Raw genomic sequence first — 27320 nt, forward strand, 5'->3', positions numbered from 1 at the left:
TGTGGACAGCATATGGTTTGTGTTATTTTTCCAGCCTCAGGGACAATTGTGCATTCGCCTTCCCTTATCCTTTTCCACTTATGATCATAACATGAACATTAATAAGGTGGTCAGTAGGAGATAGGGTTTTATTTAGAATGATCAAATTGAGTAAAGATAACTGATCCATGGAGTTCTGGAAATCACATTAAATAAGTAATATTTAAAGAAGCTATCTTTAGCCTGGGATAGAAATACAAAAAGAAATGATAGCTATTTTCAAATATTTTAGGAATTGCCATGTGAATAATTTAAAAACTCTTTTGTACTATTCTAGAAGAAAGATCATTAAGACCGATAAACTGCTTTCATGAGGGCAGACTTAAACTAAATGCAATCAGAAGCTTTCTGGAAATTAGAGTTGTCTGATCAAACTGAATTCTAGATAAGCAGACAGATTTCTTTCGTTAGAATTATGTAAGTAGATGTTGCAGCTCTTTAGCAACTAAAGAAATTTCTGTACTGAATAGTTTTTGAACTATAATATAAGAATAAGATTCTTTCTGGACATCAGATTTTACTAATAATTTCCTAAATGTTATCATGATAAGCTCTCTAAGAATTTATGGTAATTACCCAAGTTAAATGGCAAGATAAATTAGTGTTTACGTCAACATGGTTTAAGAAAAAAGAGTGCCTGCAGTGGTCCATGGTGGCTCACGCTTATAATTCCAGCATTTTGGGAGGCTGGGCTGGGTGGGTCACTTGAGGCCAGGAGATGGCGAAAACCCGTCTCTACTAAAAATACAGAAATTAGTTGGGTATGATGGCACACTCTTGTAATCCCATCTTCTTGGGAGGCTGAGGTGGCGGAATTGCTTGAACCTGGAAGGGAGGTGGCCGTGAGCCAAGATCTGGCCACTGTGCTCTAGCCTGGGTGATGGGCAAGGCCCTGTCTCAAAAAAAAAAAAAAAAGAAAAAAAAAGAAAAAAAGAGAAAGTAATTAAGATTCTCAAAGGTAGGTTTGGTGCTAATATTATTTAGTGTTATCCATGGGCATTTCTCTCTGATTGCTCCACAATCTCATTGAAAACCAAATGGCTTGGTTTGAAGATTTCAGGCACTTTAAACCATATCACTGTATGTTAATTTACTTAGCCAATAATTTCATCTGTCTTACAAGCTCCTACTGATTTAATCAAGAACCAAAGCATCACCTGCTGGTAATCAGTCAGGCATAGATAGTCACTTCTTCATTTCTGTTCCCTTAATACTCTAAAAAGTACTATATAAGCTATGCATGCTGAATTGTAATTATTTGATTGCATTAGTGTTTGTCTACTTAGATGATATAAAATACTTATAATAGTTTTAATCCCCAGTAATTTGCCTAATCTCAGAAACATTCAAGTAAGTATTCATGATATGTTTGTTTAGTGAACATTAGCCTTTCACCTTATACATTTCTTCAAGGGTATATGACAAGGGGAAGAAAAAGAGCCATGTATAATATCAACTGCAATGGTTTTGGCCCTTTTCCGTGTACAGCAAATGTTACAGACCAGAGGTTAAACTGCCAGTATACACTGAATATGGACCACAGACTGGTTTTGGTTTATTTGTTTTACTTTAGGCTTGCAAATATTTTTAAACTATACCTATTACTAAAAATTAAAAATCATATTGTACATAATAACCTGGATATTGGATTTCCTTTTAGAAAAAATCAAACCATTGTTCTTGTGTTTCACAATGCTTGACCCTTTAGACAAGACATATATTCTCTGATTTGCCACACTTTCCACCATTCCCTATTATTTTCTGGTCACTGAAGCTAAAACATCAGTTGAGATTTATTAGCCTACAATCAGGAACACAGTGGCCATTTTATTCTGGGTTCTATTCATCAGTTTGGTTTGGAGTCCCTGTTAGAGGTAGTTTTTCTTAATATCTGATTCTCATCTCTATAATATAATAAGTAGACACATCCCATATGTCTTCTTTATACTCAGGATTTGTGCTCTTTGAAAGAAAAACTCAGGAAGTTTATACTGATGCAGTGAAAGCAGGGTACAGCAGATAATGATTCATTAACAATATCTCGTATTTGTAAAGATGAAGCTCTTCTTTTTTTAACTAGAGTGCTAACAAAACGTAAGTAATCATCTATGTCCAATTCCTAACATAAGCACCATTAACTAATTTATAATCCTTGGACTATCAAATGCAAAACTGAATCTATTCAAGGAGTGGAATAATCAGTGGAAAGTGCAAACAGAATGACCATTTGTTAAAGAAACATCAAAAAATAGCAACATAATATAGCGGTTGGTGTATAGTCTACAGTGTCAAAATTGTAGCTTTAATATAGCTTGACTGCTCTGAGACAATTCAATCTCTTTATGCTTCAGTTTATTTGTCATTAAAATTGGAAATATAATAATGCTAACTTCTTAGTGTATGTCAGGATTAAATAAGATAGGACCTATAAAAAATTAGAAAAATGTCAGACGCATCAAAGGACTTAATAGACACAGGAATACATCAAAGATATTGTAGGTTCAGTTCCAGACACAATAAAGCAAATTTCAATAAAATCAATTACAGTTTTTTTTTTTCCCAGTGCACATAAAAGTTTTACTTGCACCATACTGTGGCCTCATAAGTGTGCCATAGCGGTATGTATAAAATAACAATGTACATTTTTGAGTTAAAAACATTTTATTGCTGGACAAAGGTTAACCATCATCTGAGACTTCAATGAGTGATAACCTTTTTGCTGGTGGAGAGTGTTACCTTGATCTTGACTGCTGACTGATCAGATTAGTGGTTGCTGAAAGCTGAGGTAGCTGTGGCAGTTTTTCAAAGTAAAACAACAGGGAAGTTTGACACACAAATTAACTCTTCCTTTTATAATAGATTTTTCTGTAGCAGGTGATGCTGTTTGATAGCATTTTACACACAGTAGAATTGGGATCAATCCTCTCTAAATGCTGCTGCTGCTTTATTAACTATGTTTACGATGTATTTTGAATATGTTCTTGTCATTTCAACATTGTTCACAGTATCTTCACCAGGAGTAGTTTCCATCTCAAAAAATGACCTTCGTTGCACATCAATAAGAAAAACTTTCTTTCAAGTTTTATCCTGAGATTGCAGCAAGTTAATCACATCCTTAGGCTCCACTTCTAATTCTATTTTTCTTGCTATTTCTACCATACCTGCAGCTATTTTCTCCACTGAAGTCTTGAAGTCAAAGTCTTCTATGAAAGTGAGAATCAGCTTCTCCAAACTCCTGTTAATGTTCATATTTTGATTTCATCTCATGCATCATGAATGTTCCGAATGACATCTAGGTTGATAAATTCTTTCCAGGAAGTCTTCAATTTATTTTGCCTAGACCCATAAGAAAAATCACTGTCAATGCCAGCTATAGTCTTATTAAATGTATTTTTTAAATAATAAGATTTGAAAGTCAAAACTACTCATTGATCCATGGGCTGTAGAATAGGTCTGGTGTTAGCAGGCATGAAAACATTAATCTCTTTATACATATTCATCAGAGCTCTTGGGTGACCTGGTACATTGGCAATGTTGGTAATATTTTGAAAGGAATATTTTACTCTGAGTAGTAAGCCTCAACAATGGGCTTAAAATATTCAGTAAACCGTGCTGTAAACAAATGTGCTGTCATCCAGGCTTTGTTGCTCTATTTATAGAGCACAGGCAGAATAAATTTAGTATAATTATAAGGGTCCTAGAATTTTTGGAAGGGAAAATAAGCATTGGCTTCACGTTAAAGTCACCAGCTGCATTAGCCCCCAACAAGAGAGTTAGCCTGTCCTTTGAAGCTTTGGAGCCAAGCATTGACTTCTCTTGAGATATGAAAGTCCTAGATGATACCTTCTTGCAATATAGGGCTGTTTTGTCTACATTGAAAATCTGTTGTGGCCACCTTCATTTACTTAGCTAGATTTTCTGTATAACTTGCTGTAACTCCTACATTAGCATTATTATTTCACGCAGAACTTTTAAGTTGTCAGACGACTTCTTTCCTTAAACCTCATGAGCCAACATCTACTAGTGTCCAACTTTTCCTCTGAAGCCTCCTCACTTCTCTCAGCTTTCACAGAATGGAAAAGAGTTAAAAATCTTTCTCCGGATTAGGCTTTGGCTTAAGGGACTGTTGTAGCTGGTTTGATATATCCAGACCATTAAAATGTTCTCCGTATCAGCAGTACAGTTGCTTCACTTTCTTTTAGTTCCTGTGTCATACTTTCAATTTCCTTCAAGAACTTTCCCTTTGCATTCACAATTTAGCTAACTATTGACATGAGAGTCCTAGCTTTTGGACTATCTCAGCTTTAGACATACTTTTCTTACCAAGCTTCATCATTTCTAACTTTTGATTTAAAATGAGAGACATATGACTCTTCTATTACTTGAACACTTAGAGGTGAGAGGCCACTGTGGGATTATTAATTGGCCTAATTTCAATCTTGTTGTGTCTCAGAAAGTAGAGAGGATTGAATGAGGTGAGTGAGAGAAATGGGGAAATGGCCAGTGAGTGGAAGAATCAGAACGCATATATTTATTGAGTAGGCTTGCCATCCTAAATGGGTATAGTTCAAAACACCCAAAAACAATTACAATAATAATTGCAAAGACTATTGATCAGATATTACCATAACATATAATAAGAATAATGAAAGTTTAAAATACTTTGAAAATTACCAAAATGTGACACAGAGATTCAAAGGGAGCACACACTGTTGGAAAATGGTGCTGATAGACTTTCCCAATGCAGAGTTGCCACAAATCTTCAATTTGCAAAAAAAAAACCTGAATCTGTGAAGTATCATTAAGTAAAGTGTGATCAAATGAGGTATGCCTGTATTAGCTACACAAATAGTCATACATCATTTAATCATGGCAGTTTGTTCTGAGAAATGTGTCAAGCAATTTCATCATTGTGTGAATATCAGAAAGCATATTCCCTCAAAGCTCGATGTTATAGCCTACTATACACCTAGGCAATATGGTATAGAAGATTGCTTTAAGAATATGAACCTAGACAGCATGTTAAAGTACTGAATACTATAGATAACTGTAACACAGTGGTAAGTATTTGTATGCCAAAACATACCTAAACATAGAAAATGAACAGTGAAAATACTGTATAAAAATTTTAAAAAATGATATATGTGTTTAGGGCACTTACCATAAATGGAACTTGCAGGACTGGAAGTTACTCTGGATGAATCAGTGAATGAGTGGTGGGTGAATGTGAAGGCCTTGTGCATTGTTGTATGCTAATGTAGACTTTATAAACAATATTAACTTAGGCTACACTAAATTTATTGAAAATATTTTTTCTTCAATAATAAATTAAGCTTGGCTTACTGTACCTTTTTTACTTTCTATACTTTAAAATTTTTTAAACTTTTTAACTCTTGTAATAATACTTAGCTTAAATCACAAGCACACAGCTTGGGCAACACAGCAAGACTTCATCTCTACAAAAAATTAAAAATTAGCTGGATGTGGTAGTGCATACCTGTGGTTCTAGTACTTGGGAGGCTGAGGTAGGAGAATTTCTTGATTCCAGAAGTTCCAGGTACAGTGAACTATGATCACATCACTGCAACCCAGCTGCCTGGGTGACAGAGGAATACGCTGTCTCTAAACAAACAAACAAACAAACAAACAAACACTACAAACACATTATACAGCTATACAAAACTATTTTCATTTTGTATATCCTTTTCTGTAGGCTTTTTAATTTTTTTAATATTTATTTCTCTACTTAGCAAACTTTTTTGTAAAAAACTAAGATATAAACACACCCATTAGCCTAGGCCTAAATAGCGTCAGTATCACCAATATTACTGTCATCCACTTCCATATCTTGTACCACTGGAAGGTCTTCAAGGGCAGTAACAGCACAGAGCTGTCATCTTCTATGATAAAAATGCCTTCTTCTGAAATATTCTGTGAATGACCTTCCTAAGGCTGTCCTACATTTAACTTTTTAAAAATTAAATAAGTAGAAGAAGTACACTATAAAATGATGATAAAAGCATAGCATAGTAAGTACATAAACTAGCAAGAGAGTCTTTTTTATCAAGTATTATTAACTCTACATAATTGGATGTGCTGTACTTTTATATGACTCACAGTCACAGTAGGTTTTTTTACACCAGCATCACCAGAAACAGCTGGGTAATGTGTTGGGTTGTGTTGTTAGGAGAGCTATGGCATCACTAGGTGAAAGGAACATTTCAGATTCATCATAATATTATGTAACCACCATCATATATTCCATCTGTCATTGAATGAAATGTCACTATGCTGTGCAGGACTGTATACATGTAAGAAAGTTGCTAATGGATAGGTGTTACTCAGCGTTCTGTTTTAGTACGAGCCTTGCTTAGCAAAAGTATTAAAACAGAAAAATTTAAAGTAGTACACTTTTCAAATTGGATAAACCAGATAATGGGCGTTTCACTGTTATTAAGCCAAAGCATATTGCTACAGAATTGATAGATGAGTAATTTTCAATATTTATATACAGTTACGTTTAAAATAAGTTTCTTGTATTGTGTTATTTAGCAAATATAAATGTATTTCAAATGAAGCTTTTAAATCTCAAACTTTCTTGGCAGAGACCAGATTCTAACTTTAGGGGGGATTATTGCAGTTGCCTCCCAAGCAAAAAATCTGTACAAATGCTTGAGGAGTGACCGTATTTAAATGTTACCAGAAGCTGGAAGTGTAATCTTCAAAATTTCAGCAAATGGTTTCCCTAACCTATCCTCTTAGATTACCATGAGAGAGACTTTATTTCTCCCTGGCCTCAGCTGGAAAAAAAGTAACTAGACTGAGTGTTACCTGGAAATTTCTCTCATTACTTGGAATTATTTTTTCTTTATTTTGTTTTCTGTTTCCCAGTATTAAATTGTTCTTAGTATTAAAACCTGAGGTGAAATGTAATCTCATTTCAACACTGGCACAAGTTTGAAATTTGCTATCTAATCTAATAGTCTATACACTGCTCCAGATACTATTTGCACAACTGCAGAAAGTGAGAAAGGGAGTTGAGAAAGGGCATGTTGAATGGTTTTGAATGGGATAATGTGAAGAGTTTTCAGACATAGGATAGTACATATTTTTTGTTACTTGTTTATGTGAGTTTTTCCAGATATCTTGATCTACTCAGAATCATATTTGTTTAAAAATAATTTCTATTAGTATCTTAGTAGTATAATGTCTTTTTCCAACAATTTAATACAATCCAAAAACTTCACTAATGAAAGGTAGTATTTTCTTTCTAAAAACTCTTAGAGGACTCATACCACTTACCAATGCTATTTAAAATTTGTTTGTCATATCGTTTGTTATTCAAACTGGGGCACTGTTAAGAATAAAAAGAGGTGCTATTCATAATTATATTAGGAATTAGGAATAAATCAGACTTACAGGCAAACTAGTGTGCACTGGTGTCACAATTATAACAATATTTACTAGCTATTTTCTTTCTCACATAACTTGCTCAGGTTAGCAATTAAGAGTTATAAAATAATCCTTAAGAATTGCTTTTATATGAAGCAGTTTATTTAACATGGTATGCTTAGTAGTGTCTTGAGTATAAAATAACAAAGGGTCTTTAGAAATTAGACTTTCATTTTGACAAGAGCATATTGCCTCAGCACCTACTGTCTTGCTAGTCATCAAAATAAGGAATTTAGTAGCAGTATTTAAATCTATATCTAGTGTTCAAAACTCCCTAAGAATTCATCCAGATGATATACAGGAATGACCTCTACTATTCTCAATTGTTTGATAGTTTTAGCCATACATTAAAATAAAATTTGATTTAAATAAGTATTAATTAAGCAACTTGAAAGGCTCGGTTTACATTCTGATATGGCTCACACATCACTTTTCGAAAAGTTTATTTGCAAATTTTATCCACCTGAAAAAATAGTATTATAAGTTAAGGAGATGAAAATTTTTATTTTTATGTGTTTTTAAGTGAGGACAGGGATGAGGCTGGGTAAGTCTTCCTCCCTCACCAATAACAAAAGCACTCTTACAGGTGCCAAGCCTGTACCTTAGACTTGATCTTGATCTTGTTTCACATCCAGTAACATCTCATCATAGTGTCTTTCAACAATTGATCCCACTACTGGGTATATACCCAAAGGATTATAAATTATTCTACTACAAAGACACATGCACACGTATGTTTATTGCGGCACTATTCACAATAGCAAAGACTTGGAATCAACCCAAATGTCCATCAGTGACAGACTGGATTAAGAAAATGTGGCACATATACACCATGGAATACTATGCAGCCATAAAAAAGGATGAGTTTGCATCCTTTGTAGGGACATGGATGCAGCTGGAAACCATCATTCTTAGCAAACTATCACAAGGACAGAAAACCAAACACCGCATGTTCTCACTCATAGGTGGGAACTGAACAATGAGTTCACTTGGACTCGGGAAGGGGAACATCACACACCGGGGCCTATCATGGGGAGGGGGGAGGGGGGAGGGATTGCATTGGGGAGTTATACCTGATATAAATGATGAATTGATGGGTGCTGATGAGTTGATGGGTGCAGCACACCAACATGGCACAGGTATACATATGTAACACACCTGCACGTTATGCACATGTACCCTAGAACTTAAAGTATAATAAAAAAAAATAAAAATAAAAATAAAATTTTTGGGGCAAAAAAAAAAAAAAAAAAAAAAAAAAGAAAAAAAAACAATTGATCTGAAGCTAATATAAGCTCACCTTTTTGTTACTAGCACACTAGTAGAATATTTCATTCTACTAACTTTCAGATTGATATAGAATTAGATAAATCATGTCTGGCAACGCAGTGAGTATCCATAAGGATTAATGTATCTATCTGCTTGCTCTATACTTTGTTTCTGTTGCTCTTTGAAATATTACTTTATGCAGCTTAATGAAATTTGCTGGTAAATTTATTAAATATCGTTACATAATATTTACATATTACATGTCAAATATTTACATTTACATATTTTTCTGTGTAGAAAATTCTGCTATTGGTCTATGATTTAAGAATTTTTAATCCTACAGTTTTGTGTAATGATGGTGTAGAGGAAATTCTGTATGTATCAGTCGATAAAAACTCATTTTTGCCATGCCTTCTCCTCAGCAGAGCTCCTTGTTTCTTTGTGCTTAAAAATCTCCTAATTCTATTTCCAGAAATTCTACCTCTGAAGTTATTTGGAGGAATCCAAGGACTTAGATATTTTAACAATGTCTCTGGTGATTTTTATATCAGTGGTCCATGGGTGTTGACCTATCAAACTGCTCTGCAACAGATATTAAGAAATAGGAGTTCAGGTAAGTCTTCCAGTATGACTTCCTGAATGTAATTTGTTAACATTCCAAACAAAGAAGCTTAATAATCTCTTGAGTCCATTCATATACTCAGTAAATGTTTACTAAGAACTCTGCTGGATGCTGAGATGAAATGGTACACAAAAGAGATAGGTTTTATTCCTCTAAGTATCTAGTGAGATAGACAGCTCAGGCAAAATGATAAGGACAACAATGAAACATACATCATGATTAGGAAGCACACAGAAATATTCTTAGCCTGAAAAGAAATTCAGAGAAATTTCCTTAGACTGTCATCTAAAATAAGAACTAAAGATTTGTATGATTTAATTAAATGAAAGAAAAATAGAGGGGGAAAATGATCAGGCAATATAAGCCAGTTTGGGGAACCGAATGATTAGACTTTCTGGAGCACAATGTATATGGGGATATTAAAGGGGGGATGATGTGACTGGTTTGGGAAGATTTCATCAGATCTTGAAATAACTTGTGAACAATGTCATAGCGTTCAGATTCAAACTTAATTCTTATCTCTAACAACTTTAATTTAACACAATGTTCTCTTAAATCAAGTTGGTATTAAATATTTCCTTTTGCTTCATGTCTATTTTGTCTCCAAATGATATCTGATGCTTTTCTAATACTTAGAACTACTATGAGAATTACTAAAATATTTAAAATATGTTTTTTGTATTTTTGCCATACTGATTTTCTCTATTTTTTAAATAGCGGTTCTTATAATTCATTTAACAACGTGCCTAAGTTCCAATAAAATACCCTATTCCTGTTAGTGTCAATAGTTGGTTTTATTGCAAGCATACCGCTTCTAATTGCATAGATTCCTCTTTGCTGTTTTTCCTATTAAGGATAAATTCAACTGATGAGTTCAATACCCCAGCAGCTTTAAAGTCATCATTAATTTGATGTCACTCACTCTTCCTTTATTAATAGTCCTAAGTTCTTATCAATCCTGAAATATTTGGAGAAGCTGACCTATGCAATTTGATCCCAGTTGCAAGCATTAATTAATCAAGGTCCCTGATTGCCCTTATGTTTCCCTGACAGCTTTAATGTTGAAACAATGTTTACTGGAAATTTTCATCACCTTAACTATAAGATTATCCTTTCAGGTGTATAAAATTTGGAAAGAGACCTTTGGAAAAGTGATGGGCAAGTCATATCAGAGTGAAAACATAGAGCATTTCAAGTTGTTTAGTTAATACTTACTGAAATCAAATTTCATTTTAATTTATTGCTAAAGCTATCAAACAGTTGGGAATATTAGAGGTCATTTTCCACATAATGTCTAGGTGAATTCTTAGTAAGTTTTGAATACCAGATACAGATTTAAACACTGGTACTAAATTCCTTATCTTGATGACTATCAAGACAGTAGGTGCTGAGGCAATACACTCTTGTCAAAACGAAAATCTAATTTCTGAAGATCCTTTGGTATTTTATACTCAATAAACTACTAAGCATACCATGTTACATATTGTTTCACTAACTGAATTTTTATCCAATTTTACTATCCAGTTTGGAAGAGATATATGTCTATCGCTTTTGATAAAACTCTGCTTTCCTATGAGCTTCTAACCCAGAGCTAGAATGTTAATGCTGTTCATATGTTTGCATTAGTTTAGCACACTAAATAGATTTGAACCTCACTTGAGGTTTTCAGGAAAACCAAGGACACATTGGAAATCTCCTTTGAGATTCAGCTAGCAGTGTCCTTCTTTCTCTCTTATAAAATATGTAAATAAAACTTTAGAAAAGTGTTTGAGGTGAAATATTGTCTTCTTAACAACGAAGCAGTCAAAGAGCTTTGATAGTATTTTATTTAAGAGCCTTTGAGACTTTATATAATGACGTTGAGATTTAGGCTTAGCATCTACTTAGGAAAATACTATTTAATATACATTACATAGGTTTATTAATACAGAAGGAAGCATCTTTGTTGTCTATGTGAATCCAAAGAATTGACTTGAGATACAAAAATTACTCTAACCACATTTTACACAAATTTATAGGGTCATTATAGAAACTTGCCAGTTTCTATAGAAGTTATAAAGTTATAAACAGTAATTTTATACTTTAAATTTTATCTAGAGTAAATTTAAAAGAAGATAAAGACCCTCATTTAATAAATAAAGAAATTCAATCACAGATGCCCTACATGAAAATTTAGAACCAGAATTAGAGAAAAAGTACATACATAAAAAATATTCTACAATGGAAATATTCGTATTGATGTGCTTACTGAATTTGAAGATACTCAATAATGATGATGATTATTAATGTTCTTGTTGTTATGGGAATTAAGTAATGGGATTAACAGACTTGACAGATAAAGATCCTTTTTGTTTTTCCTCATTTCATTTGTTTGGTGCCTAGAAATTTGTTTGAGGTTCTAAATAGAGTAACCAATCTCAACCTAAAAAGTCACTAAATAAGATTTTCCCAAAATATGTTGTGTTTACTAGCAAATGAGAAATGAGAATTATAATCCAAAATGCACAGAATGGCAAGCTACCAGTGCATTTGGTGAGGGAAGGGTAAAGAGAAGCTGTTATTTGTGAAAAGGAAATGATCCACATAACCTGCTTAGAAATGGAGTTCATTGGTTTAGTTCATTGTTGGAGAGGCTGTTACTTGGCAAGGGTTCTTTCAAGAATGTCTCATTAGAATTACTGGATTCCTAAGGAATGTCCAGTGATAAACCTGTCAGAGGTTTATCACACGTTTGAAGGATGTGAAAGGGTTTGTGTGGGGTTTTACATATTCACATATACAATAGTTACATAGTATATATATAATTATATAAGCAAAGAAACACAGGATCTCTATGTCTTTTGCTATTGAGTTGGATGCATAAGAAACTGATAAAACTGCTGGGCACAAGTCTTCAGGTTTTCTTATTTATATTTTGCTGTTGATATTGAGTCAAAATCTTCTCCTTTATGTAGTGTTGTTATAAAGACCATGAAATAATTTGTGTTTAAGACAGCCTGACATAAACAAATTTTACAAAATATATATATACACGATTTTTTAAAGCATGCAAACTGTAAATGAAGAGTCTGCCTTAATTCACCACATTCTAAGACTTAAACTGTAAGGTTAATTACAATTAGACCTTTATTATCTAAGCATAACTATTCATACTTAAGAAATGGGGAACCAAGACTACTCTCAAAGTATCTAAATCAAAACAGAAGGCAAGCCCATGTTAACCTTCCCAGCTGCCACCTATGCATGACCCCCATGTCTTTGCTCTTATCTATATCCTTTATCATTCTGGTTGTTTGGTGTTGTCTTATAGATTTATTTATTAAGTAATAACATCTTGCTTCTTAGTTTCTTCAGCCTCCTTGGAGCTGTCAGGCAAGATTCACACTTAGAAAAATCATTTCAAGCAGAAATTTATGTAATACACCCATACATCAAATTCTACAGATCATATTAAAAAATCTGAATTCAAAACAACATTTTTATCCATGTACTTTAATAAATATAACTTGTAGTGACTTTAACAATTTGACATCATTATTTCATGAAGTAATCAGAATGTTTCCAATTATATAAATTTTAAAATTTTGCTCTAGGTGTTAATTGAAAAACTTTCCAATGAAGGGAAAAGTTTTGAATATTTTCAAAACTATAAAGAGCTTTATTATTGCATTAAATATGTATAAGTCATTTCTAAAGTCTAAATTTAATTAAAAAATAAATATCCAAATTATTGCTAGAAGTAAAATAGCTAGGGAACAACAAATCCATTAAAAGTAACATGGAACTGTCATATTGAAGAGACTTGCATAGTTTTCATCTCAAATTTTCAACTATTTTCTTGTATTTTTTTATAATGATTCTGAGAGAAATTAAAATAATCCTGAACACTTGAGAGGTGGCCTGTATGAAAACATATAATATCATAACTTGCAATGTAGCTCCATCGACTAATTTTATTGGATATTTAACTACTGAATGTGATATTACAGTTTTTTTTCTAAGCAATTACATGATTGGAGAAGAAAAAATCTGCATGAATCTGCACTCAATTTTTTTTTTGTTTTCCGTAAAGATCTTCTCAATATAAAGGAGTTGTCACAGTATGGATCATTTGTAATAATATTTGGCAATTTGAGAAAATTGCTGACCATTCAGTAGCTGTTTCAGCATCAGTAGGAATTTTTGTAGCCTTTCAGTGAAAAGGAATCATTCTAATAGCTTTCTTTTGATACTTATTCACATATTTCTGATAGAGGTAAAGTGTTTTTAAAATTAATAATAATGTTTTCCTTTTAAATTGCCTAAGTTGTCTGTTAAAACGGGTAGTTAACATGCCTATCTGCCAGTTGCTTTTAATTTTATATTATTAAACAAGGGCTATAATAAATTTTGAACTCATTTGTGATGAAATTTCAAAAACTTTGGAACAGAATTAGTAAAAATAATAATACAAATATATATGTATTTTCTTACAAACATTAAGGAATCACGGGTTTGAGGAGGGGCTGTCTCATTTATGCACATTAACTTTTTATAATAGTATTTTTTCTATTTACTTAAAAAACATATGTTCTATTGTATAACTTCTTTAGATTATAGACAATTCCAGTCATTGAAAAACACATTTAAGAAAGTGTGCAAATGGCTATTACTTCCATCCAATTACCATGACACCATTAGAGGTACAATGGAAATTTGTGTGAAGAAAAAAATAGCTATAGATTTGTTACCAAATTCAAACATTTGGTTTATAGATCCTTAATGTTTGTCTGTCTGCATACATTTTTGATAGTATTTCTTTTTCTTTTATTTATATTAAATTATGTTTTATCAAGAACTGAGAGCTGCAAAGTGTTGAAGCAGTCAATTAGGTCCATAAGCCAAACTAAAAATAACAGTTTAAGGCACTATTTACTTATTTATGTCGTATACCCAAGAAGCCAGAAAGAAGGCACCAGCTCCCTTAATGTTCTGTTTTCCCCATGAAATGATATCAGGTAAAAGTTTTACTTCAACACAGACAGTGAAGTTGGAAGAGTCATCTCACCCCAAACAAAAGCCTCCTCATGTTTTCTCTGCCCAAAGAAATAAGGTCAGGGGAAAAAGCCAAAAGCAGACAAATACTGAGAAGTGAAAAACTGTATTCATGGATATCAGACAAAGAGTTCTTAGCAGAGGCACCTGAGAAAGGCCTCAACTGTGGGGGCCCCATACAGTAGAACTTGGAATGGAGGTGCCTAGGCCGCATACGCGGGCAGGCATGCATGCCTAAGAGAGGAGCTTGCAGGGGTGATAGGTCGGGTCTTTGACTGAACCTCTCCTCAGAGACTGCGATGCACTCACTGTGCACCCTATCTGGTGTGGTGAAGGCAGCTTTCTTCAGTGAGGCCTGCCAGGCCAAGTTTTGTAAAGGCCTGTGGTCTGGCCTGTGAGATAGTATGGAGGATCTTGCCTGAAACCTGCCTCTTCTGGTTTTACGTCACAAAAGGGAAATTCAGCAACATTATCATAAATGAAAAATGGTAAGAATCCATCCTCCATGTAAAATTATCTCTATACCAACTGAAATATGAAACCATATTTTATATCCTTTAGAGAATTGATTAGTTTAGATATAATTAAAAAGAAACATTAAGATGTGATTAATTAAAATAATTAATCTAGTAAAAAAATTAATTTCGGTATGTCTAATTTGGTAAATCCCTGGCCAAATTTGTATTCTCCTCCAGAATTGACTACTTTTGTTGATTTTTAAAATCAGCTTTTTTGAGGTATAATTTTAATCCAACAAAATCACTAATTTGACGTGTTATAACAGATATGTGTAGCTGTGTTAACTATCATTAAAATCATGAAATAAAACCTTTCCCTTACCTAAAAATGTTCCCACATATACTTTTTAATCAAAGTCCTTCCCAATCCTGTACTCTAGCAACTACATGTTGCTTCTTATCACTATGATTTTTGCATTTCCTAGAATTTTCCATGTGGGCTCAAATAACATAGTCTGTTTTATCTGGTTTCTTTAATTTAGTACAAAATTTTTGAGTTTCACTCATGTTGTTGTGACCATCAGTAATTATGTTTTATTTCTGAGTAATTCTTACTTATATAGATATGTAGATATATGTAGATATAACACAATACATGTATCCATTCATCAGTTGATAGGGATTTGAGCTGTTTTCAGGAGCTATGATGAATAAAGTCACTAAGAACATTCATATTATTTATGTGAATCAATGTTTTCATTTGTCTAAGGCAACTACCTAATAATGGGGTTGCTATGTGATGAAGTAAGTACATATTTACCTTGTCAATAAGGAATATCTAAACTGTTTCAAAGTGGCTGTGCATTTTGCATTCCCACAAATGCAAAACAGCAGTTTGGTTTCCTTAGTATCCTCATTAACATTTGTTATTGTCAGTCTCTTTAATTTTAGCCATTACAATGACTATGCAGTGGTACTGCATTATAGTTTTAATTTACGTATCTCTAATGGATAATAAGGTGTAAATTTTCATGAACTTATTGAACATTCTCATATCTTTTTTGGCAACGTGACTGCTTAGTACTTTGGTCCATTTTTGGTTAGTTTGCTTGTTGATATGGTTAGGCTTTGTGTCACCACTAAAATCTCATCTTGAATTGTAATCCCAGGTATTGAGGGAGAGACAGGGTGGGAGGTGATTAGATCATGGGTGTGGTGACCCCCATACTGTTCTCATGATAGTGCGTGAGTTCTCATGAGATCTGATGGTTTTCTAAGGTGGTTTTACCTCTCTCTCTTGCACTCTTTCTTGCCTGCTGCCATGTAAGATGTGTCTGCTTCCTTCCTAGATGATTGTGAGTTTCCTGAGACCTCCCCAACCAGTGGAATTGTGAGTCAGTTAAACCTCTTTTCTATATAAATTAGCCAGTCTCAGGTATTTCTGTATAGTGGTGTGAGAATGAACTAATACAGGAAATTGGTACCAGGAGTGGGGTACTACTATAAAGATACACAAAAATGTGGAAGCAATTTTGGAACTGGGCAACAGACAGATGTTGGAACAGTTTGGAGAGAGCAGAAGAAGATAAGATGTGTGGAAGTTTGGAACTTCCTAGAGATGTGTTGAATATTTTGAACAAAATATGATATGGATAGTAATATAAACAATGAACTCCAGGCTGAGGTGGTCTCAGATGAAGATGAGGACTTTGTTGAGAATTGGAGCAAAGGTAACTCTTGCTATGCTTTAGCAAAGAGGCTGGCACCATTTTGCCCCAGCCCTAGAGATCTGTGTAACTATGAACTTTAGAGAGATGATATGAAATTTGAACTTATGTTTAAAAGAGAAGCAGAGCATAAAAGAATGGAAAATTTATAACTTGATGATGTGATGGAAAAGAAAAATCCATTTTCTGGAGAGAAATTCAAACCAGCTGCAGAAATTTGCATAAGTAATGAAGAGCAAAATGCAAATTTCCAAGACAATGTGAAATATGTCTCCAGGGCATGTCAGAGACCTTTGTGGTAGCCCTTCCCGTCACAGACCTACAGGTCTGGGAGGGAATAATGATTTAGTGAGCCCTACTATGTACAGCCTCAGGACTTGGTACTCTATGTCCCAGCAACTATAGTCATGGCTACAAGAAGCCAAAGTACAGCTCACACCATTGTTTCAGAGGGTGTAAGCCCCCACCCTTGGCAGCCTCCACATGGTGTGGTTCTGGAAATGCATAGAAGACAAGAATTAAGGTTTGGAAACCTCTGTGTAGACTTCAGAAGATATATGGAAACACCTGGATGTCCAGGCAGAGATGTGCAGCAGTGCAGGAGCTCTCATGGAGAACCTTTGCTAGGGCTGTGCAAAGGGGAAATATGGGGTTGGAGACACAGCACAGATCCCCCACTGGGACACTGCCTAGTAGAGCTGTGAAAAGAGGGCCACCATCCTCCAGACCCCAGAATTGTAGATCCACTGACAGCTTGAACCATGCACCCGGAAAAGCTGCAGACACTCCATGTTAGCCATGAAAGCAGATGAGGGGTTGGGGAACTGTACCCTCTACCCTACAAAGCCACAGGGGCAAAGTTGCCCAAGGCTGTGGAAACCTACCCTTTGCATAAGGATGTCTTAGATGTGAGACATAAATTCAAGGGATTTTATGCTGGAGCTTAAAGGTTTAATAACTTTTGGACTTGCATGAGGGCCTATAGTCCCTTTGTTTTGGAATGTGTGTATTTACCCGATGCCTGTAACCCCATTGTATCTTGGAAGTAACTAACTTGCTTTTGATGTTACAGGCTCCTAGGTAGAAAGAAATTGCCTTATCTCAGATGAGACTTTGGACTTGGACTTTTGGGTTAATGCTGGAATGGGTTAAGCCTTTGGGGGACTGTTGAGAAGGGATGATTAATTTTGAAATGAGAGGGTATGAGCTTTGGGAGGGACCAGGGGAAGAATGACGTGTCTCCACCCAAATCTCATCTTGAATTATAATCACTAGGTGTTAAGGGAGAGAACTGGTGGGAGGTGCTTGGATCATGGGAGCAATTTCTCCCATGCTGTTCTTGTGAGAGTGAGTTAGTTCTCTTAAGATCAGGTGGTTTAAGTCAGTTTTTCCTGCTCTCTCTTGCACTCATGCACTCTCTCTTCCCTGCTGCCCTGTTAAATGTGCCTGCTTCCTTTCTCCATGGTTGTAAGTTTCCTGAGTCCTCCCCAGCCATGTAAAACTGTGAGTCAATTAAACCTCTTTTCTTCATAAATTACCCAGTCTCGGGTATTTCTATATAGCAGTGTGAGAATGAACTAATACACTTGTCATCTTATATAATTATAAGAAATCTTTATTTATTTTTACATACAATGTTTATCACATGCCTATTTGGCAAATATTTTTTCCAGTGTTTGAATTCATTTTCATTTCTTTAACATTGTCTTTTGAAAAGCACAAGATTTAAATTTCAAATTACAATTATCTATAATTTTCTTTTTGGATTAACTTTTTGTCTAATATTTTAGAATCAAAGGGCATAAATCTGTTTGCACCTTTAAAGTATCTTGATATTTATAGAGAAATGCATGCATTATCAATTGAATAATAACATGACACCTGCAAGTAGCACTTTGAAAATCCATTTTACTAACCATGAAGTGTTAATATGCCTGCCTGCTATTTTTAATAAAAAGAAGCTTGAAATTACTAGGAGGCAAAGTTTAATAGCTGTCCCATTCCAAAACTTTTAATTTGGAGTGGCGACAGAATCTCATAATTCTAAATTTTATCTTTTGACCATGAATTATTTTGTAACCAAAGGGGGATTTCTTGAAACATATTATTCATGATGAACTTTTTTGGGGATAAAGAAAGTGAGAATTATGAGAAATTTAAAAATATTTAGATTTGAAATATACTCCTTTAAATGAAGAAAGTATATAAATATTGTGTTTTCATCAACAGATGCTTACTTCTTCTTTTGAAAAAGTGTGTGTGTGTGTGTGTGTGTGTGTATGTACATGTGTAATCAAACATGTTTCACTTGGTAAAATAATAATGTTGAACCAATAATAAGTGTGTTCTCCTAAAACAGTTAATACTGTTCCTGCGTTTATAGTGCCAAGTCACTACACATTAAAAAGTCTTGCATCATGGCACCAACTGAAAAAGGAGAGATTGTCAACTATGTTTATATATTATCATAAAAACATAACCCAGAGTGTTGGCAACTGTGTCCCATAGTGGGGACTTTGAGCAGTAAGAGCAGAGGGTGAAAGGCAGCGAATTGATCATTTCTTCTCCCTTCCTCCAGCAATAAATCCTATGGCCTATGGTTTCTCGGAAGACAGAGATGGAACAAACAATCACATTTCACAAGAATCTTTGATGAGTTCATTAAAGTACTCCCTTTGATTTTTTTCCCTCATTCTCTGTCTGCATCCTTTTTACCTTCTTTCTGCTTTATTGGCATTGCACTGTAAGGAAGCATCCACATGTAAGCCTTTGAATCAGCCTCTGTTCCCTAGGGATCTGTGGCTAACAGAAATGGCAAAGGTTAAAATATATTTAAAATTTCAACTCAAGCTTTTCAATGGATTTTACTTTCTGATGTTAGACATTTGAAAAGCACTTTTTTGAATGTTGCTGTAACATAAACCACAACAAGTTCAAACTTGAGTTTTTATTTCTTCAAATATAAGTGAGGTTCACATGGACCTAAAAACAATATTTAAAACTTCTCCTCCTAATAGCAAGTAGTAAAAATACTATTACCTAATATTATATGTATAGGTATGTGCTATATAATACATATGTGTATATAGTTATATGTATATATGTATATAAAACAAGCAATATGCAGATAAAAGTCTTTAAATTCACTTTCATTAGTTTACCCACAGTTAAGACCAAATGATGGCTTTATAAGCAACATTGTCAGTCTTTTTCCTGAGGGATTTATTAGCCAGATCTAGGATTTAACTTTTTTTTATTTTTAATGCTTATGTTTTCCTCACATATTTTCCACATAACACTTTTATTAGATCTAAAACATAAAACTCTTAAACCATGTATTTTACAGAATTTTTTTCTTTTTTAGTTATAATAGTTAAATATATACATTTTAGTTATATTATTATCAAAATGAACATATAGATATAAAATTATTTTATTCTTTCAATATTCTCAGACTGAGCTGGTGAGATTTGTAGTGGAATCTTTCAAAGAAATCAATTTAATAACAATTTATACCATATTACAAATCTGAATTTCTAAATCACTTGGATCTAACTTTAAAAGTTAAATGTAAAAACATTTAGATATTTACTAGTAATATATCTATGAGTCTCCAAGAAAATGTTACTATTACATAATTCTATAACTTATATTACTGTGTCTATTTTTTATGTTTAAAATAGTTACCTGCATATTTGATATTTTGTATTCTGTGCTTCTGTTTAAAGTACTAAATTATTCAGTAATTTTATAACCATATCTAATAGCCTTTCTAGCATTAGATTATGAACCAAATAGCATGGAAGTTAAATGAAATACAAAAGTGCTAACTATTAAATAATATCTACAAATTGGACTATGTTAACATTAAGTCCTTCTGAGATTACTGAAGTAATTTTTAATTTCCCCAAATTCATCACCTAAAACAACAAAAAAGTATTTCAGTTATTTAATTCTGTGAAATAAACTTCCCCAAAACTTACTGGCTTAAAATAACATATATATATATATATATATGTGTGTGTGTGTGTGTGTGTGTGTGTGTGTGTATCTATATTTGCCATTATATATGTTATATATAATGCTATAATATGTGTGTGTATATAGCTATATCGATATCTATATATATTTCTCAGTTGTTGCCACAATGCAGGACTTTTGAATCTGTAGTGACTTGGCACTACAAATGCAGGAACAGTATTAAGTGTTTTAGTAGAACACACTTAATATTGATTCAACATTATTATTTTGCCAAGTGAAATTATTATTTTGACTACACATGTACATAATACACACATACACTTACACATACAATTTTTAGAAGAAGAAAAAAGCATCTGTTGATGAAAACACCATACTTATCTATAATATATAATCAATATATAGTTACATATAATATGTATTATTGGTTCAATATTATTATTTTACCAAGTGAAACATGTTTGATTACACACAGTCATATACACACATATACACTCCACTTTTTGTTGGTAAATGGCAAGTTTTCTGGGAGTGCATGTGGGATGGTAGATGTTGTGACTATTTTTGAAAAATAGGATCTGCCGTACATAGCAACCAAAACGGGGGGGGGGGGGGGGGGGCGCGGAACAGAGAGTGAGAAGAAAAGAAATGAACCCACAGCAAAATTAAATTTTATGTCTCCATGGATTCCAAATATGAGCTTGTGTGTTTATTAACATTAAAAAAAAGTTGTATCCTCAACAGTGTGAGAGGAAACAGAGGGTAGACCAGTTACTCTGATGAGACTGAGAACTGGACAATCAGGAAATCAAAGACCTAAAGATAGAAATACCATTCAACTCAGCAACCCCATTACTGCATATATACTGAAGGAATATAAATCATTTTATCATGAAGACACATGCACACATATATTCATTGCAGCACTATTCACAATAGAAAGACAGGGAATCAATCTAAATGCCCATCAATGATAGACTGGATAAAGAAAATGTGGTACATATACAACATGGAATACTATGCCACCATCAAAAAGAATGAGATTATTTCTGTTGCAGGGACACTGATGTAGCTGGAGGCCATTATCCTTAGCACACTATCATAGAAACAGAAAACCAAATGCCGCATGTTCTCACTTATTGATAGGAGCTACATGATGAGAACGCATGGACACACAGAGAGAAACAATACAGCTGGGGCCTTTTGGAGGGTAGAGAGTGAGAGAAAGGACATAATCAGGAAAAATAACTAGTGGATATGACGCTTCATACCTGGGTGATGAAATAATCTGTACAGCAAACCCTCATAACACAAATTTAACTGTGTAACAAACTGGCATTTGTATCCATGAAATTAAAATACAAGTTAAAAATAAAATAATAAATAAAAAGCAAAAAACAAATCAGGTTTCCAAAGATGCTAACTCATACAATGAAGAATTTTTCAATTGGCAAAAAAGCTTCAGGAAAATTTGAAAACGAGATGCAAATATCCTCAGGCTACAATTGCGTGAGTGCAAGAAAACTGCAGTAATGGTGGATGCAGTTTAGGTCCTCTGAACTCTCAACAATTACATAGGCTTTCTTCTGCAACAAAATTCTGCTTTGAGGAGGATCTACAGAATCAATATTTAGCTGTGCAGAAACGCAAGAGGTAAAAGAAAGACAGTCTACAAAAATATAAAATAAAATGTGAGAGAGGGGAGTAGAGAAAGAATGTAAAAGGCCGTATTTTTGAACACCTTTACTTTACATTAGCAACAGTATAGGGATCCTGAGAGTAACGAAACAAGGAAAGCTAGCCTAGCTTATTTGCATATCTTAAGAATATATTTTTAATGAAAATCTCAACTAACAGGTTTGACTGCAAATTGTGTATTTTAAGCATTATAAGAGTGGGCTGGGGTTAAAAATAGTCCAAGTGTTTCAAACATTTTAAAATCACCTATTTACAAAGGCAATTGTAACCCATCAGAACTTTTCCTATCTACTGATTAAAATATGTATTAGATAATAATTAATTAGGTTAGATTACTAATCACTTGAAAAATACAGTTTTGCATTCCTTTGATTAAGACTCATAACTAATTCAAATCACCAATTTTGCCAATTAGATCAAAGTTTTCCATTTTCTATTCATAGAACCTAATTTTAACATGACTTCTTTTTACATAACTTGTGTATATCAGATATTGCCACTTGAAATTTATCTTCACAAGGTCAATACCTATTGTGGCTATGGTTTTCCTATATTTGAAATACATGTTGGCCAGGGGCGGTGGCTCACACCTGTAATCGCAGCACTTTGGGAGGCCAAGGCAGGTGGATCACTTGAGGTCAGTAGTTCTAGACCAACCTGATCAACATGGTAAAACACCATTTCTACTGAAAATACAAAAATTATCTGGATGTGGTGGTGTGTGCCTGTAATCCCAGCAATAGGAGGCTGAGACAGGAGAATAGCTTGAATCTGGGAAGCGGAGGTTGCAGTGAGCTGAGATTGTGTCACTGAGCTCTAGATGGGGCGACTGGGTGAGACTCTGTCTAATATATATATATATAAATATATATACACACATATATATATAATATATATAAAGAAATAAATGTTACAAAAGGCTTTTCCCGTTTCTGATTGTTTTGTTTACATAGTTTTCAAATGCCTGTGTATTAGCTCCACAAAAATGCTATGCTCCTTCCCACAGCCCCACCCCCACTTATAAGAGATAGGTATTTATTGAAATGTCATTGTAATTTCCTGAGCAACACTATTGATATTGTTTATATTGTTTATAGTTACTCATCCCCCTGTTCAGGAAAATTAATTTTAACCATTGAGCACCAGTTTTTACGCCTTATTTAAAGGAGTTTGACCTTTCTACTTTTACTGGCAAGTGGAAAGTTTAATTGATTTAGAATAATGCACAGATATGCATGTGTTTACTCTGGAGAAAAAAATGAGAAACACAAACATTTGTATATTCTACAAATCTATAACTTCATTATTGATAAGGTCTTATGGGCAGAGAATCAATTAAAAAGAGAACTATATGATGAATGAAGATAGGTTAGCAATGCCAGAAGGCTGCTAACTGGTGTCTCAGTTGGAGACATTGTTTAGCATTCTGATAATTTAAAGGAGATAGAGAAAATGAGCAATAATCAAATAATGGATGTGTAGGTAGTGATTTGCATTTTATTTACCTTTGGGTTTTCTTGCCATATGTTCATATTCAAATTAAAGAAGCAGTTGCATTTAATACAAATAAAAAAAGATAAATATTAGATTTATATAGAACGATGCTCTTCTTTGCTATTTTTGTGCATCATATTTCCAACCTTATTAAGTAAAAATGAAGCTTTGTGGTCAGGTGGGTTACGGGCACTGCTGAGTTATGAGAAATTGCTCTACTCTTTATGGACATGAATGTTAATAGAGTTGAACATCAATTGATAGCTGTCACTCTTGCCTTAATTATATATAGATGAGCATTTCTCTTATTGCCCCTCCATTTTCCTAGTCCTTCTAAGGACAGCATTTGAACCTTTCCATTTTTGGAAGATGAACCCTTCTTTTCATCTTCCAAACAATCATGAGTTAGGCTCCTACATTGTAGCCTTTTGGTATATTTCTCATCTTTGTTCAAGGAAAGGCTGTGGAAGATGTGCAGTGCTACAAGGCATAAATGAAGGGGCTGAAATTCTTTTACTTTGGAATGTGAGAAGTTGTCCCCAAAATGGGTAAAGAATGTGTTTTTACTTACTTTCTCTATAATCAAGAAACTGGGTCATTCTTGGAAGAGGATGCTAGTATTAGTGTCAGGTAAAATGCCTTAGGCTTATTTTTTTCATTTTGGGGAAACTGTTTTTTATACCAGCATAGTATGTTCAAATAATGTGGATCTTCTGTTAATGATTCCATGGAAGATTTGGTTTTCAATATATGTAGCTTATATATTTAAACAATTTCCTGCTTGATAAAGTATAAATAGAAGTCCAAATTATTTTTACTTTAAGATAAGGAAAATATATTGCCACTAAATTAATCTAGAATCAAGCAAGTCATAATGTAATGAGCACTTTACATAGTTAATGCTGTGAGGACTTGTTAAAAAAAATAGACTGTATTTTTCTCTTCAAGGTGTTATGTAGGTTGTCAGAACAGATCAATACCTAAAACACAACAGTTGTTCCAACAAGAAATATAAATAATTCTATTAAACAGGAGTAAAGAAAGAGACCTCAGAGCACATCAGGCTGTTGAGAAGCTTTCCACTTGCTTCGTGTCCTCCACTCTCATACCTTCAACAGCATAATCTTCCCCCAGAGACCTTCAGGGCAAATCCTATCAAATCCTACATTCTTCTTTGCATCACTTCTCACAATGAGACTTGAACCACCTACTCAGTCATCCCTCGCTAACTGAGTCCCTGCTTTACCTGACTCTGTTTGGCCCCATCTAAGTCTATTTGTCACTCATAAATAAGTCCATAAAATCTTCTATAATATTTTATAGAACCCATATTCTGACATAAACAGAACTTCCTGTATCTCCAACTTCTTTTTTTAAACATTTCCTTGCACTTCTCCTTCCGTTCTACCTGAAATTTGCTTCTCTCGTGGAGACATGACTTTCTCTTTGCTCCTCTTAAGTATGGCTACTCTCCCACAGTCCGCATATCACTAGGCTTAGAGATGACATGAAAGCCTCCAATATGCGTCATGCTTGCTTCTCCCTAAAAAGAACAGTTTTCTGCCTCTCACACATAAAAATTCCATCCTTGAAGCACAGGCCATCGGATATTATCCACTGTTGCTCCTATAGCAACGACTATGGACTCCCAAAGGCACTGTCTCTGTCTGGCTATTTCAAAACTCAGTTTACTCTCACTTTCTCTGATACTGTTCTTGTCATAATGATTAATCATTTTGATTTCCATATAGACTATAACCTTGCCATTACAAATAATTACACTCTTTCTGTCGTCTTATTTTAAAGTATTTTGTTTTTAAAATACCTCTGCTACTTTTTTACCTTTCTTCTTGAACCTCGGCTCCAATTTCCTCTCACTCTACCGGAACCTTCCCTACTTTAATTCAACAACATTTTAATGTCCTTCATGCCCTCGCCTTGTCACTATTATTTTTACCTGTCTTAGATTCCATACATAGCCTGTTAATGTAATTGCTTCCTTGCAGATAATTTTATCCATATTTCTCTCCTCTTGTCTTATTTTACTAGGCAAATCTCTGACGATGGTCATAACCATCTCTCCATGTGCTTTTCTTCTGAACTTAAAAGGTAAATGTGGCCGGAAGAAAACTCATAATTATGTCAAGCCACCTCAGTTTACTCCTAATCAGTAATCATTAGTGAAATGTTAGTGTTGTTTAACAATGTGACTTCATTTCCCCAGCTGTTTGGTTTTCTTCTCTCCGCATAACTATTTCACAGTTTTCCTCTCATCACACTTCTACCATCACATCCATCAATCTCTGCTAATGATATTGATTCTATTTCTTTCAGAAAACAGAAACTTTCAGAAAAAAGGTATCCAAAAAGGCATACTAACACTAATATTCTCTGAATCCATAGCTTCACTCTTACTACAATAGATGTGTTATCCTTGTTTTAATCTGAGGTTCATCCTTCCTTTCTACCCTAGGTTCTATTTAATCTTCCTTTAACAAAGAATTTCACTATCAATTGTCACTGAATATTCCTGAATCATATTTTTTATTTTTTTAATTTTTTACTGGATCATTTTCCAAGAGCATGCAAATAGTCTCTGATATGTCCTGTTCTAAGAAAGAAAAAAAAAAAAAATTCTTAACCTCAATTATTGTTCCATGTATTACTCTCACCTTTATGGAAAATTCTTTACATTATTGTCTCCAATCACAATGCCTCACAGGAACTCAACCATTAATTGTATTGACTTCAACATATAAGCTAGTATTTTCTTGATTCAAGCTGTAATGGGATTGCTGCAATATCCTAGTGAAATTGCTATAACAGCCTAACAGCCTTTTGATTGGTTTCCCAGACTCTAACCCTGCTCCTTTTGTTTTTTGTTTGTTTGTTTGTTTTTTTGTTTTTGTTTTTTTTTTTTTGAGATGGAGTCTTGCACTGTCGCCCAGGCTGGAGTGTGATCTTGGCTTACTGCAACCTTTGCCTTCCAGGTTCAAGCAATTCTCCTGCCTCAGCCTCCCAAGGAGCTGGGATTACAGGTGGCCGCCACCATGCCCAACTAATTTTTTTTTGTATTTTTACTACAGACGGGGTTTCACTATGTTGTCCAGGCTGTTCTCAAACTCCTGACCTTGTGATCCACCCACCTTGGCTAGCCTTACTTTTTATAGGCAGTTCCACTAGACAACTAAAATGATCCTTCCAAAATGTAAGTCTGTACATATCATCCTTTTGCTAAAGCCTACTCCATTCAAAGCAAACTCCAAATCCTTATATGTCCTACAATATAGACATAATGTGAGCACCATCACCTCCCACAACTCTCTTTCCTCATTCCTCACATTTGGCCTCCAGTCTTAGGGCCTCTTTTGCCTAAAAGATGCTTCCTCCAAGTGTCCACACTATTTTTCTCATACTTTTTACAGGTCTCTGACCAAATATTTTCTCTTTATCTTTTCTTCCCTTGATCATATTGTATAAAATAAAAGTAGCACTTTACCCCTTCCTGGACTTATTTTTTTCTATAGGACTTTTGCCCACTGATGT

At 34.1% G+C, this 27320-nt stretch overlaps 1 long non-coding RNA gene across 1 annotated transcript in view; it reads left to right on the plus strand.

Annotated features, from left to right (window-relative positions):
- The window catches only part of LOC113219880, an 82161-nt gene that overhangs the window by 16140 nt on the left and 38701 nt on the right, over nucleotides 1–27320 (plus strand). The window contains exon 2 of the long non-coding RNA XR_003306852.1: nucleotides 9233–9373. This is a non-coding gene — a long non-coding RNA (uncharacterized LOC113219880). The remainder of the gene's footprint in view (nucleotides 1–9232; nucleotides 9374–27320) is intronic.

The sequence above is a fragment of the Piliocolobus tephrosceles genome, chromosome 3 (genome assembly GCF_002776525.5).
Source record: "Piliocolobus tephrosceles isolate RC106 chromosome 3, ASM277652v3, whole genome shotgun sequence".
NCBI classification, from domain to species: Eukaryota; Metazoa; Chordata; class Mammalia; order Primates; family Cercopithecidae; genus Piliocolobus; species Piliocolobus tephrosceles.